The following is a 15195-nucleotide window of genomic DNA, read 5'->3' on the forward strand; positions in this document are numbered from 1 at the left end:
CTGTTCCTTTTCAATATTTATTGAATTAATTGAATTTATGAATGCATTTATTTAATAGTGTTAAGGCTGAATAGAAAAAAAACCTTTCTTGTTTCGGCTCAGAAAGAAAGAAATGATCAGAAGCCACTCAAATGTCTTGCCGGTATTGGACCAACTGGACTCCATTCATTCCTTCATTCATTTTGTTCCATGGCCCCTATGGACCAGTCACTATTCCGGGAGCTGAGAATCCAGCAGTCAACAGAAAAGGTTCCAGCTCTTAAAATTCTAGTGGGTGGAAATAACCTATAAACAGATACATAAATGAGATCATTTTACCTAGTGGTAAGTGCCACCAAGAAAATTAAACAGGACAAAATGATCGAGTCATTGAGTATCTTTGGTGACCTTTGATCTGAGAATTGAATGATCAAAAAATGCCTAACTTTGGAAGTGGGGGAGTGCTTTCTCCAAAGGAAATTGCACAAAGACCCTAATGTGCAAGAATATAGAAAGAATTCTTACAGATCAATAATGAACCTATCATTCAGGGGGTGATGACAGAACAAAACATGTTTCCACATGTCAGGACTCAGAATGTATCACATCTCCATATATATGTCACGGAGAAGACACTTGAACTATTTTATCCAATCTGAATTCTCTGGAAGGGAAGACATTTTAGAGCAAAAATAGTGGTGAGCAGTAACAATATTAGAGCTCAGAGTCAAGTCTAGACTATTGTTGTTAATATGGGTGTGACGTTTAATGCAAATATTAAACGTGTGGTGTGGGAATAGGTGTTGGAAAACAGTGAGGGAAATTCTGCTCAAGGTTTTGTCTTGCGTTTGACATTGATAGAAGGACTTAAAAATTTATAGGAAAACCATAGTAGAATACAATTGGTAGGCATAATTTATAAATGGTTAAGGACTTTTTAAAAACTATTATTTTAGCAAAATCAGTCAAGAAGTGCTATAATAATAATATCAACGAAGTCATAAATAAGATGGAAGAATAAGATGAAATATTGTTACCATTGTGGATTAAATTCTCTCTTGAAAGACAGACCCTTTTAGAATGAATCAAAGAGCAATATTTATCTATATGCTTTATGTAAAAGGCTAATCTGAAATGAAAAGTTCCACTTTTTTTTTTTTTTTTTACAAATAGAGACACGGGCAAAGCTTTATCACACGAATGATAAAGAAACTTTGCTATTACAAATGAGATTGTGTTTCTTTTGAAGGTTCTGAGTGGATTTTTGGTACACAGGAAAGCTATGGATTGTTTGTAATTAAACATTTAGTGATCTCTTATTAGTTTTAATAATTTTCTGATTGAAGTTATCTTAAGAAATTACTTCTACCCCTGGACAATATTTTTTGCAATAAAAGTTTAAAAAATATAAATTTTTCTATCATACAGTAGAGGATGGATTGGTTATAAACAAATTATAGTTCAGAAGAATACTATACAGCCATTAAAACCTGATATCTGATACTTTCCTTAGGTAATCTTTTTTGGCAAAAACATTCTGGAAGAATATAGAGCAGATGTTAATAGCATTTAGTTTTTTCATTCTTTTTGTATACTCTGAGCTTTGTATGATGAATCATCACAATTTTTAAAAATCAATAATTATATTTTAAAAAGCAAGACATTTCTGCTTAGAAACAGTATGACAAAATGAGCTTTTCATTTTCATAGATGCTCAATACGGATTCTTTTTGGCTCGACTAAGTAATAAATTTAGAGTTGAGGCAATTCTTTGACTAGTGCTAAATCATGGTCATGAAGGTAGCGTTTGTACTACATTAGGGAATTTTCAAATAACAATTCAAAACACATAGGAGTGATTTACACATAGGAGTGATTTCTTCCAAGAAATCCAAAGTGCTTTAAAGATAGACCTGTTGGGTGTTCTTTCAAAATAAATTTATGTGAGCAGGGCACTTTTAAATGGAATTATTATGACTAGAAATACATGAATAAAGTATATTTCAGAGGTTCATAAATTTTATTGTGTATCAGAGTCCTTGAATGGCTTATATAAGAAGAAATTGTGAAGCTTCAACCCCAGAGTTACTGATTCCAGTAGATCTGGGCTAAGGCCCAATCATTTGCTTCTCTAACAAGTTTCCAAGTGATGCTAATGCAGCTGGTCTAGGAACCCACTTTAAGAACCTCTGGTGTTAACTCAGAAACTGGGAAGGCTATCAAAGTACCCTGCTTGCAAGCTAACAGTTGAGCCTGCCACAGTTTCATGCACATATATCAATACTAATAGAAGACACTATACCCTAGGCTGGATGTTTACCTGCGCTTTTGCAATACGTTTGCGTCATAGGAGAGGAACACCTCAGTTAGGAGACTCTGAGCTTTTATTGGTTGCTGGGCCATCTGCCTGCCCTCTATTACAGAGAGAGAAAGAGATTGATTTTCCCTTATCCTAGAATGTAAGCAAATCTCTTCCAGAGACTTAGGAAGGAGCTGGCTTTGTCTCCAGGGCTCTCTATCCTAATGGAGATCCTATCTCTAGCTTCTCAGGCTGTCTGAGATGCAAAGATCCCCACAGTAGCCTTTGCTCAGAAGGCTCGGGACCCTATGGAAGTGTGAAAATAACCAGGGATAATAAAATAACCAGAGACCATTGTTTCCCCACAGTGGGTATAGTGGATACGTGAAAATGACAGCCATTAACTATTTCTAATTAAGTCTTTTTTTATTTTCTCTTCATGAATGAGTTTTAATAAGGAGTTGCTCATTTTCCCATGTGTACTTCCCATATTATACTTCCATAATCTTTTGCCCACGGCACAGAGCTTCTTAGGCGCTATTAGGCAGAGCTGCGTCTTCTCCAGGTTACGAAGCTGCGTGGTATAAAGCGAGGGCATCCTCGCGGTCACATTCACCGGCCTGGGAGTTCCTCCTTTGCTATTTGGTAGCATCTTCTCTGGATGCTAAACCTTAGTTAACCTCTTGGAGCCCCAGATTCCTTGCTTGTAATATCGGCACACATTCCTTGTTCTCTTAGAAGATAAAAATAATATATACCTAGTGCTTTGTATGACACCTACTACATAAAAGGTGTTCAAAAATTGTAATTATAATGATTATTAGGTGTGCCATAGCCAGACAGAGTCCCCAGCTAATCCAAACTAATACACATAACCTATCCCACACTGAGTTGAGGTGAAATACGAATGCCGTTACTTGGAAGAATAACTCCAGATGACGCACCACTTATGGCGAAGTGCTCTTTGGGGATTAAAGATGTTGGAAGTTTAAAGCCATCCATCGTCTGAGCAGGAAGTGGCTGCTTTGCCAGGCACAGGGAGCCGCTCGGGCAGATGCCACCCGTTCTACCCATTAGTCCACAGGTGATGGGGCAAGATAGGAAAAGAGGGTTTCTAAGGGCCGTAGCCTGTCCTCAGGAATGTGGTCTCGGGTAGTTATTTATTCTCCTGAAGCTGAGGTTGCCAACATCTAATGGTAAAGAATTATTTTTGGAACACAAAATGTTTCATCCGACAGAGAATGTAGATATCACAGAGCTATTCATCAAGGCAGCCATGCTGAAAGTGGTATGAACTGCAGGATTTAGGAGAGAAAGAAACTGGAATTAAACTATGAAATGATTCAAGATGCAAGGTGGAAGAACTAACTGAGTTCCAGATTGTAGAAATTCAAGTAATTGTACCAGAGAATGTGTAACTCTGAATGTGTTCCATTTGGGTGGTCTAGTTTATTTGCTCATTGGTAGCGTGGTTCTGAGGTCAGGCTTTCCGTTAGTCTGCTGAGTTTTTTCCACCAAAATGGAGCTCGTCTTTCACCTTGTCTTCTGCATTTGTGTGTTGTATGCCTGTGGGTGCACGTGTGTGTGTACTCCAGTTTTGGGAGGGCTATAAAGGTGAGTGACACAATCTCTGTCCTCAGTGAGTTTATAATTAATAAGGAATGGAAAGAAAGGTAATGCATACAGTGATAATAAGGCAAAGTGTAAGCAAAATCAAGACAAGAGGAGACTGGGCCATAATGTGTGTCTGTCTTCACAAAAGTTGGCTTGAGTGTTGCATATTTGCTGAGAGCCCAGATTATGAAGTGAGAATCTCAGTTTTTACTCTTTCTTCCTGATTAACCTTGCACCCGTTGTTTTCCTTTTAGCGTGTTTCCTCACAGCTAAAATTGTATAATGCAATAAAGATATATGAAATGATGGATGACTAGACCATAGTAAACACTCAGTAAATACTGGCTCAGTTGACTCTCCTGCTTTAACCATTACCATCTTTAAACACACTTAAGAAAAGCCTTTCTTGAGTACAGGAAGAGGTCTCTCAGAAAAATATATGTGATAATAGTAACTAACAGTGATTAAGCATAAACTTATGTTGCAGGTATGCTAAGTACTTTACCTACCTTTATTTAGTTTTATGAACATACCTAAGAGCTGAGTGCCTTTTTTACCCCCACTCTACAGATAATGAAATAGAAGATTAGAGAGTTTATGTAATTTTCCTAAAGTGTGTAAGTGATAGAGCCAGATGAAGTGGTACCAGCTCACTTAGTATTATGGTTCCTTGACCTTTATTCATTTGTTCCTTTGTCTGAAATCTATCTATCTGTCTGTCTGTCTATCTATCTATCTATCTGTCATCTTACTATTCTGTCCCCACCCCTGAACACTGCTAGAAAAATCAGTCTTCTGAATATTTTACTCATTCACTATCTCAAGAATCATTTTTTGTGCTCCTACTAAGTATTAGACAGTGTGCTCTGGGGAATAAGGCACGATCTGTCTTTTGGAAGCATCATACAGCACAACCCAACAAATGTTTGTTGACACCCATCTAAGAATCGGGCACTGGGGCCACCATTAATCTATAGGGGAAGCCAGTCATATAACCAGATAACTCCAGTGCAGTGTGGTGGGTGCTATATCATGCAGGTGAACGTGGATTCCTTTGGAACCACAGGGGCAGAAAGAAGACAGACACGGAGATATTTCAGTATCTGCACCATGCTGGATGCCGTGCATACCTCGTCCTATCCACGCCTTGCAGCAGCTCTGAATGATCCCAGAGGACATGTGTGGTTTTCTCACTAAACCCTGACTCCTAGCTTGTGGGATCAAGGATGCCATCAGGGAGATTGGGACATTCATGTTGTGTCTAGAAGGATAAGTGGTAAACGTCTGGGAAGGCATCTTAGCTGGGAATAGAACGTAGAAAGCGTGGTCCATCTGGGAGGAAAGTATAGTTTGGCCTGATTAGAAAATAGGATATTTTCAGAAGGATGAACAGGAAATGAGGTGAGGAGAGTTATTTAGAATCAACTGATAAAAGGCTGTGAATGTGATGCCAAGGAGGGTTCTTGACTCACAAGTGAAAAACAAAGGCATGTCTCAAAGGATAAAAACTGGGGGTATGAGATACTCCAACGTTTGGCTCGATTTAAACCCTTGGAATTTATAACTCGCCGATTTGCTTGTAGTTGGGGATGGGAGGGAACAGGATGGAGACAAAGAAAAAGAAGATACAAAGTTTAAAAGACATACATTTTTGGCATACCCCCAAGTTAAATTATTCTGTAACCTGAGAGAATACCCAATGCGCCTGATTTGCTCTAATTTTAGACAGTTGGCAGAATAAGGGTATAATTATATAATTTCTAAGTAAATGATGATTTGTCCAACCAGTATTCCTAAAGTGGATCAAGCCCTTAATAAGTTTGTATTTGATCTATCCTTGTAATAGACTCTTAGTTTTACCTGTTTACCTACTATAATGAAATCATAACTTTTATGCATTAAATTTTAAGTCTGTTCTCTCCTGGGAGAGAATCTCCTAAACATGTATTAAATTCAGGAAATGAAGTAGGGATGTGTTTTTTTAAAGTGATCAACATTATTCTTAAAACATTGAATTCTCTCTTTGCTAGGGTGTAGGGGTACAGGTGGGAAATGGGCTGCAGAAAACCATTGAAATGCTACTTTTGTGATTTTAAATGCTATAAGGGTTTTTCTGAGCTAAAGCTTTTTGTCATAGAGATATTGATTCTGAATTCAGGAAAACACATGCAAACATAACCTCTTTAACAAATGCCAAATGGTTTTATCCATGTCTTAAAAATGAATCTTAATAATGACATAGGGTCTAGAGAATTTGGTGTTCTGTGACCTAATGATTTTGTCTTTGCATGTGGAAACCTCCAAGAGGGACACTCTGCTTTTAAATCAATCAGTATTGTTTGGGAGTGTTGTTTAGTCTGATTTTGCCTGAAGTAGTGTTCTTATTTTAATCGTAGCTGTGATCTCGGTTGATATTATTGAATTTAACATGTAGACTGGATCTTACCTATCCCTTCTCCTGGAAATGAAGAGACTTGTTTCTGAGCCAAATTGGACTGTCCACTAACTGACTCCATCACAGGCATTTGTCGGAGATATATTTGCAGGCAGTGTTTTCTCTGTTCCCGAATGCATATGTGTGATAATCACATGCTTCATTATTGGAGTTAGTTCCTGCTTTTCCTGTTTGCTTCTATCATCTTGTTCTAGGCAGAGAAGGAAGATATGTACGTGGCAGCTTCCAGGCATTAGAATCATAATTACCTTTGTCCTTAAATAGCACCTTGACCCACCATAGATTCCATCTCCTTTTTCCTATGTTCTTTGGAATACTGCATGTATTGTAAGTACAGCTTTATCTAACTGACTAAGTGATAATATTCAAAATTCCAAAGCTATCCCTTCCATAGGAATTTGTATGTGGGCTACAGGGTCTTCTCTGCTCACTTAGGCCTTTGTTAGTCCCTGGGAAGATGGGAACAGACATCAGCTGGTGTTGAAAGCAATGATGGGCCTCGTCTACTAGGCATTTGGTCCCATCTCACACTGTTCCTCACTGTCTTTTTAGCCTGTTTCTCCCTTCCATGGCTTCTGTTTCCCAGTTGGGGAAAAAAGATTGTCCTGAAAATTCTATCTGGCCTAATTTTTACTTGCAAGAAAATGTGATACAACTGTGTATGTGTGTGTGTGTGTACTTAACCTCCAAGCCCATTCCTGGAAATATATAGGGAAATATTTATTGTTAAGGACATAATGAAAGAGCACTATTTATCGTAGATATTTTTCTTCTAATTTTTTCAATAATGAGAAACTAGTGAAGTGTTTTATTGTATGAACAAAGATAAATCACGAAAATATGAGGCTGACAACAGACAAAATGTTCATTTCTTGCTACATAAAAATCTCGTTAGAACAACTCTAATGATCTGATTTAAAAACATATATATTCAAACAGCAAAAAAAATGCATATAAATCAACTGTAATCCAATAAAATTTTAAAAAAACACACAAAAATAAAATTTCACGGTAGTGGCAGTTAATGAACATTTTGATAATGGGTGATTAGGCTTTTTGCTTTTACTTCTGTTTTCCAAAACCAATCAGTTATTGTCTAGGTAATTAAAACATTAAGCAAACAATGATAAAAATTAATAATTTCGATAAAAAGGATAAGTTTCTCGTTGCTCAGGCCCATTTTTATGATTGCTAGCTCTACTTAATTAGGACAATTCCATATTACTTGTGCTCTTCAGCTTTGAACCTTGAGCTCATTAATGGCAGAAAATGGATGGAAAATACCTATTTGTAATGTTTTAGATGAAAGCCATCTAGCAGTGCTTTCTGTACATTGCTGGGATTTTGGCAAAAATATTTGTCACCTACTGAGTCAGAGCCTGTATGTGGGGCTCTGACAAATGTATTTTAAACAGTGCCCCCAGCAATTCTAACATACAGCTCAAATTTGGGAACTGCTAGCCTGGAGGCAGCTTTTCAAAATACTTTCCCTTTCTAATTTTATTTTTTTGCAATTTGAACTTCTTCGCGTTTGTGATGCTCTTCCTTTAAGATCAGTGCTTCATAGTTTTTTCTCACATCTGTAATTATCAGTATTCATTAAATTTCTCGGTGTGTATAGTGCTAGTACCTTCTTGGGCTTGCTTTTGCCAGGAAAAGATTTCAACGATCGGGAATTCCTTGGTGGTCCAGTGGTTAGGACTTGGCACTTCCACTGCCAGGGGCCCAGGTTTGATCCCTGGTTAGGGAACTAAGATCCTGCAAGCCACACAGCATGGCCAAAAAAAAAAGAAAGGTTTTAACTATCAACTCAATGTGAATTAATAGTGAGATAAAGTACTACATAGCACCATACTTGTGTTTCTTATGGTAGATACAAGTGTACCTCCCTTGTTGTAATGCCTGAGACCTATTGTTGGCATTAAATTTGTTTGTGTGTATATGAGAAATAATCCAAAATGTATTCTTTAAGAAGTATATACCTATCATACCAGGTAATAGCTGTAATTTGGAGAGCTAGTTTTTAGTACGTCATTGGGCCATCTGGTTTGGAAAGTTCTGTAGACACTGTGCTTAAGTGAATATTTAATAGTTTTTTATGGTAAAGTCCACACCTAAGGGTATAACACCAAGAAAAAAAAGTCACGGCCTCCCAGGGGCACCTCTTCCCTAGGCCAAACCAGAGAAATGCCAGCAGCTCTGTTGTTAGTTGTATAAATACCTTCCACGGCATGTCTAATGAAGGCTGGCATCTTCTCAGTCTGTATTTTGGTTTCCATTTATATTATCTGCCTGCACAGGACTGAGGGCAAGAAGCCTAGATATCATCACACATTGTGTAAATTTTCGAATTAGATTCCTTGTATTGTCAAAGCCAGCATCTCGGGATAAGAGGAAATATTTGTTTCAAAATGAAACCCATGGGGCCTCCCTGGTGGCGCAGTGGTTGAAAATCTGCCTGCCAATGCAGGGGACACGGGTTCGAGCCCTGGTCTGGGAGGATCCCACATGCCGCGGAGCAACTAGGCCCGTGAGCCACAACTACTGAGCCTGCGCGTCTGGAGCCTGTGCTCCGCAACAAGAGAGGCCGCGATAGTGAAGAGGCCCGCGCACCGCGATGAAGAGTGGCCCCCACTTGCCACAACTAGAGAAAGCCCTCGCACAGAAACGAAGACCCAACACAGCCGTAAATAAATAAATAAACAAACTATTTGTGTAGTGTTTTTAAAAAAAAAAAAAAAAAAAAAAAAAAAAAAAAAAAAAAATGAAACCCACATTCCCCTGTCTTCCTATTCCTCCACTTACTATGCTTTTGAGTTTTTACAAGATTAATAAGATCTGAATAATAACTGAAACACAACTGTGTTACAGTTTCTCTTATCAAATATTCATTTTGTTATTCATAGAAATAAGAAATATCAAAACATTTTGACTACTTCCTGCAGGGCAGTTTGTGTTAGGGCTATAGAAAGTACATCATAGATGGAAAAAGTTAGTAAGACCATGTATGTAGTTTTCTTGTTTTCTTAGAAAATTTTCATTTGTCTCTCCCCTTTCAAAACTCATTATTTGATGTTTAAATAAAATATTTTTAGAGTTATAAATGTTAACCCTAAAAATCTGGGTGATCACTGATTGACAGCACAAGTAAATGATCTTCTGTTTGTTTTACTTTTCTTGGATTTTAATTTGCAATTTACATCAGCACCCTTGGGAAACCCAAATGTATTCCTTAGACAGGCTGTCTTTACTGAGTTCTAGAAGGTGGTTCAAAACAGACTGAACTTCACTTCTACAGTGACTGGCAGCTTTTCTCTGCGACATCACATTCAGAGAAGTTGTCTGCTTTGTCAGCTGGTGCCCATGTTGCGTTTGATCTCCACACAAATGTACTCAGCTATTGTGTCTTGCTAACTAAGCAAGAACGGCTGATGGTTAGATTTCATAGATGATCCCAACTAAAATTAAAGTTATACATAATGTTCAAGTCTCTGTTTTATACTTACGTTTTTACTTCTATAAAATTCACCTACAGAATACTTTTTCATATTAGTAGCTTTTATAATTTATGTAATTCTTCTAATACTTATTGTATTTCTTCATTTATTTTATTTTTTTAATTTAAAAATTTTTTGATGTAGACTATTTTTTTTAAAAGTCTTTATTGAACTTGTTACAATATTGCCTCTGTTCCACTCTCGGGCCTTTGGCCCCGAGGCATGTGGGATCCCAGCTCCCCGACCAGGGATCCAACCCACACCCCCTGCATTAGAAGGCGAAACCTCAACCACTGGACCACCAGGGAAGTCCCTTCATTGATTTTAGAAATTGTATGCACGTAGTGTATAAATACTACCTAGTATATACATACTAACTAATAAAAACTGAACACCTAGTATATAAACATTAATGAATAGAAATATTTTTGCAAGTTTTAAAAAATCTGACTGGCCTCAATTTCCTCCTTTGGCCTAATGTTTTGCTCATGTGTGTAAAATGTTCACTCTGTTTCTGGTACCCCAAGCCTATCTCTGCAGTATGACAGCCTTCACTGCCTTCAGTAGCAGGGCGCCCCTCTATCTTAACATAACGTTCAATTCTGTCCTGCTCTTGAACCTATTGGAATCAGACTTCCCAGTGTCCATCTGGCTGCACCCTCAATTGTTATAAAAAACTCCCCTCTTGGGCTTCCCTGGTGGCACAGAGTTTAAGAATCCGCCTGCCAATGCAGGGGACACGGGTTTGATCCCTGGTCTGGGAAGATCCCACATGCCGCGGAACAACTAAGCCCGTGCGCCACAACTACTGAGCCTGAAGTCTAGAGCCCACGAGCCACAACTACTGAAGCCCGTGCGCCACAACTGCTGAAGTCCATGCGCCTAGAGCCCATGCTCCACAACAAGAGAAGCCACCGGAGTGAGAAGCCCGTGCACCGCAACGAAGAGTAGCCCCCGCTCACTGCAACTAGGTAAAGCCCACGCGCAGCAGCAAAGACCCAACACAGCCAAAAATAAATAAATAAATAAATAAATTTATTTATTAAAAAAAGAAAAATACTCCCCTCTTTGCCTGGCCACCATATTTCAGCCCTCAACCCCTGTACTTTATTTATTTATTTTTTTTTAAATAAATTTATTTATTTTATTTTTGGCTGTGTTGGGTCTTCCTTGCTGCAAGCAGGCTTTCTCCAGTTGCAGAGAGCAGGCTTCTCACTGCAGTGGCTTCTCTTGTTGCAGAGCACGGGCTCTAGGCGTGCAGGCTTCAGTAGTTGTGGCTCGCAGGCTCTAGAGCGCAGGCTCAGTAGTTGTAGCGCACGGGCTTAGTTGCTCCGCGGCATGTGGGATCTTCCCAGACCGGGCTTGAACCTGTGTCTCCTGCATCGGCAGGCGGATTCTTAACTACTGTGCCACCAGGGAAGCCCCCCCCAGTACTTTATTTAAAAAATTTTTTTTTAATTGAAGTATAGTTGATTCACAATTTTGTGTTAGTTTCAGGTGTACAGCACAGTAATTCAATTATATATATATTCTTTTTCAGATTCTTTTTCCTTATAGGTTATTACAAAATATTGAATGTAGTTCCCTGTGCTATATACAGTAGGTCCTTGTTGGTTATCTGTTTTATGTATAGTAGTGTGTATATGTTAATTCCAACCTCCTAGTTTTTCCCTTCCCCAGGCTTTCCCCTTTGGCAACCGCAAGTCTGTTCTCTATGTCTGTGAGTCTTTTTCTGTTTCATAGATAAGTTCATTGTGTCATATTTTAGATTCCACATATAAGTGACATCATATGGTATTTGTCTTTCTCTTTCTGACTTCACTTAGTATGATAATCTCTAGGTCCATCCATGTTGCTGCAAATGGCATTATTTCATTCTTTTTTATGGCTGAGTAATATTCCATTGTGTATATATATATCATCTTTTTTATCCAGTCATCTGTCGGTGGACATTGAGGTTGTTTCCATGTCTTGGCTATTGTGAGTAGTGCTGCTATGAACATTAACCCTCGTACTTTATACCCTCCTTCCCTGCTTACTTTTTTCTTTTAAGATCCTCCCTCACATAAAATGATGTCACTCATTTATCTTGTTTATTTTCTTTCACCTTCCCTAGATCGTAAGTCCTACAAAGGCAACGTTTCCTGTCGGTTTTGTTCTTTTCTGTACCCTTAGCGTCGTGCACAGGGATGCCAGCTGACCTCACTAGATATTTCTTGAATGAGTGATGAGGCCTGGGTTCCCCAATCCTCCTCTTCTTTCTGTCTCTCTCCATCCGCAGCAAGATCCTACAGTAATTGTAGTTCTGTGTCAAATGGAACTGTGCTCTTCTCACCCTGAATCCTCAAGGCCAGAGAATCCAGCCTCCTGGGGGGGCTTCCTCTTGGGCCCCGTAGCTTGAGAGTCATTTCTGGTCCCTGAATGCAGTCATGTGTGGATGTGTTTCCCTGCTTGTGCCCTGAGGGCCCTCAAACATGGTCTTTTCTCAGCTTCGAATCCTCCAGGCTTTGGGGAGTCATCCTTTTTGCCCTGTTTCTACTCCTCATGAGGGACCAGCCTGATGCTCTATCTGGTTCCTTTCTAACAGGCTTAGCTGGGTTTGCTTGCCTGCTTTCAGGTGTAGTTGTTTGTTTGCATTTATTACATGCAGCTTAATTCGGTCCATCTTCCCTCTACCCTACTACACTCCTGGCCTCACAGTAATTTCGTTATTCTTCCTTCTTGGTTTCTAGATCCTGACATTGTTTTTGTCAACATTTTTGTCCAGACTCTGTCCCTCAAAGTATCCCCGAGTAAGAGATATAAAGTTACTGTGTTCTGAGTCTGCCAAAGCATCATTTTGTTTTTCAAATCAGTTTTTTCCACATTCCTCTCTCTGAGTATGGTAATTCTACCATCAGTCCAGGCTACTTTAAAAGTCATCAGGAGGTACAGAGTTATTTTTCCCCTGAAATCTGGCTGAACTGCCCTGTGGGTTCTTCACATTCTCCTAAAGTAATTTCTCTTTTCCTTCCACCGACATCTTATCTTTTCAGTTCTCTTCTCTACCTCTGTTCTTCCTATAGACTTTGAGTTTTTTTAAAGTATAGTTGATTTACAATATGTTAGTTTCAGGTGTACAGCAAAATGATTCAGTTTTATATATATATATATATATATGCTATAGAGTAGGTCCTTGTTGTTTATCTATTTAATATATAGTAGTCTGTATATGTTAATCCCAACCTCCTAATTTATCCCTCCCTGCCTCCTTTTCCCTTTGGTAACCATAAGTTTGTTTTCTATTAGACTTTCAGTTTTAACTAGTCTACCTCTTTGAGCTTTGGGATTCTAGATTAGAAAGATAACTTACAGCATGATAGCTTTCAATTTCCATCCTAGCTTCTAATTTGTGATAATTGCACCAAACTTTCCTCTGTGTGTACTTACCTAGAAAATATTGATGAGATATGCCCCTTAGCCTACTTTGTTTTTTTTAGCAATTAGGTCTACCACCCACAGTCTGGGTTCCTGGTATCCAAATAAGGATCAAGACCTAGGTGTGAACAGCAGTGTCCCTGGAGACCTGTGAGACCATCACTTCAGAAACCCCATGGATCCAAACCACCTCCTTAGTTGTATGCCATTGAAAACAGAGCAGGGCAGCCCATTGGGTGTCAAACATCAGTGCTAGAGACCTGTGCTTGTAAAATTGAAGAATACCAGATTCAATGGCACAGGGAATGTAATAATTCTGCTACAGCCATAGGTCAAAGGCAGCAGGTTCATTGACACCAAATTTTAGCCCTGGTGATTAAATTCAAGATTTGCTTGCTCAGAAACCTTTGGTGGGGTACTTTGTTGTATGTATTAAGTGGTTCCTCTTTCCACTATTATTTTTTGTTTCCTCCTCTGTCATCCCACTCCTACCCTACTCCACCCACATTCAGCTTGCACTTAGGGGACCTCTTCCCTCTAGGAAGAGCTGGCATTTATACATCTGCCCCTGAAGGGCTTCTCTCCACTTGGATGGCCATACTTAATCTTTAATTGAAAGTGATCTGTGTCCAATGAATTTGAATTCCACTCATATGTTCTCTTATGTGTTTCCTTTGGCGAGAGGATCATCATTGTGTTTGTTCGCACATCCAAGCCTTGACCTTCATTTAATTCTGTTGACCCATTAGGACTTTGGGTCCCAGCTTTCCTGGATCAGACAGAAGCATATTTGGCAGCTTGGCTGTGACTATATTCTGCTTGAAATTAAACTTATAAACAGTTTGATTAGAAATAGTGCTTTTTTACTTACATGTTAACATCATTGAATAAAATGTGTGCAAGTGTGTGGATAACTTCATGGCAATGTCTGTTTCCCAATTATGTCTCCATTATCACATTTAGTAGGTTTCAAAAGATTCTTTACTCCACATTGCTTCATCTTTTGAAAATTTATAAGCTCTGCCGATGATAAAGTCTTGCATATTCTGCCGTTTAAAGTTGTACACAGGTTTCTTGAGGAAAAGGATGTGTAGACAGAAATATAATGAAATTATTTTCACCAGAGTTGGCGATCCATCTCAGTTTTTATTTTAATTCTCATATTGATTTTGTAGGGCTCTTAACCGGTATGTAGCAACTAATATATTTAGGTGTTAGTACTGGCTCAGTAAGCCTAAGTAAATCTAATCCTTCTGCTAGACAATAGCTCTTAAAATAGTTAAAGACCCAAATAGTTTCCTAACTATCCCATTTTACATGTTAAACATTCTCACTTTCTTTAACTATCACTCATATTGCCAGGTTTCGGGAGCACTTAATTCAGAAAGCACTTGAACTCATCAGTGTTCCTTTTGAAAAATGACTGCCAGAAATCAGCATTATACCTCTGATGGGGTCCAATTTGTGCATTATACATCTGATGGAGTCCAATGAGATTATCATGTTCTTATTGGGTTTACTACTTGGGTTAGGCATATATTTCATTAGCTTCTTTTGACAGCCATGTATGCAGTAGATAGTATTGAGCCCTAAAGCCACGTCCATTTGCTTGTCCCATTCACTTTGTCATTTTTCACCTGATCCACTGTCAAAACAGTTTTCCCCATCCTATGTGGCTGGGGATGAGTTTGCTTTTTTTTTTTTTGTAAACAAACTCATTACAATTTTTGAAAGTAAATACTATCAAAAAACGTGACTGAGACAAAATACTCAAGAGAGTTTATTATGGTGTAGGCTGACTTACGACATATTTCCTATAATTATTTGCTGTGATCATATCTATATTCTATACAATTTAAGTTAGAGGCAGCTGCCCTGGCAGAACTGGAGAGAATGCTCTTTCCTTTCAATGCTGGGCCAGTTCCACCACCACA

The 15195-nt window shown here is 38.6% G+C and overlaps 1 protein-coding gene and 1 non-coding gene across 4 annotated transcripts in view; both read left to right on the forward strand.

The window, feature by feature from the left end:
* Nucleotides 1-15195, forward strand: part of DLGAP1 (DLG associated protein 1) — an 869846-nt gene that overhangs the window by 169094 nt on the left and 685557 nt on the right. The window lies entirely within an intron of this gene.
* TRNAG-UCC lies at nucleotides 8025-8097 on the forward strand. The gene has a single exon. It is a non-coding gene; the product is annotated as a tRNA-Gly (tRNA).

The sequence above is a fragment of the Balaenoptera musculus genome, chromosome 14 (assembly GCF_009873245.2).
Source record: "Balaenoptera musculus isolate JJ_BM4_2016_0621 chromosome 14, mBalMus1.pri.v3, whole genome shotgun sequence".
Lineage (NCBI taxonomy): Eukaryota > Metazoa > Chordata > Mammalia > Artiodactyla > Balaenopteridae > Balaenoptera > Balaenoptera musculus.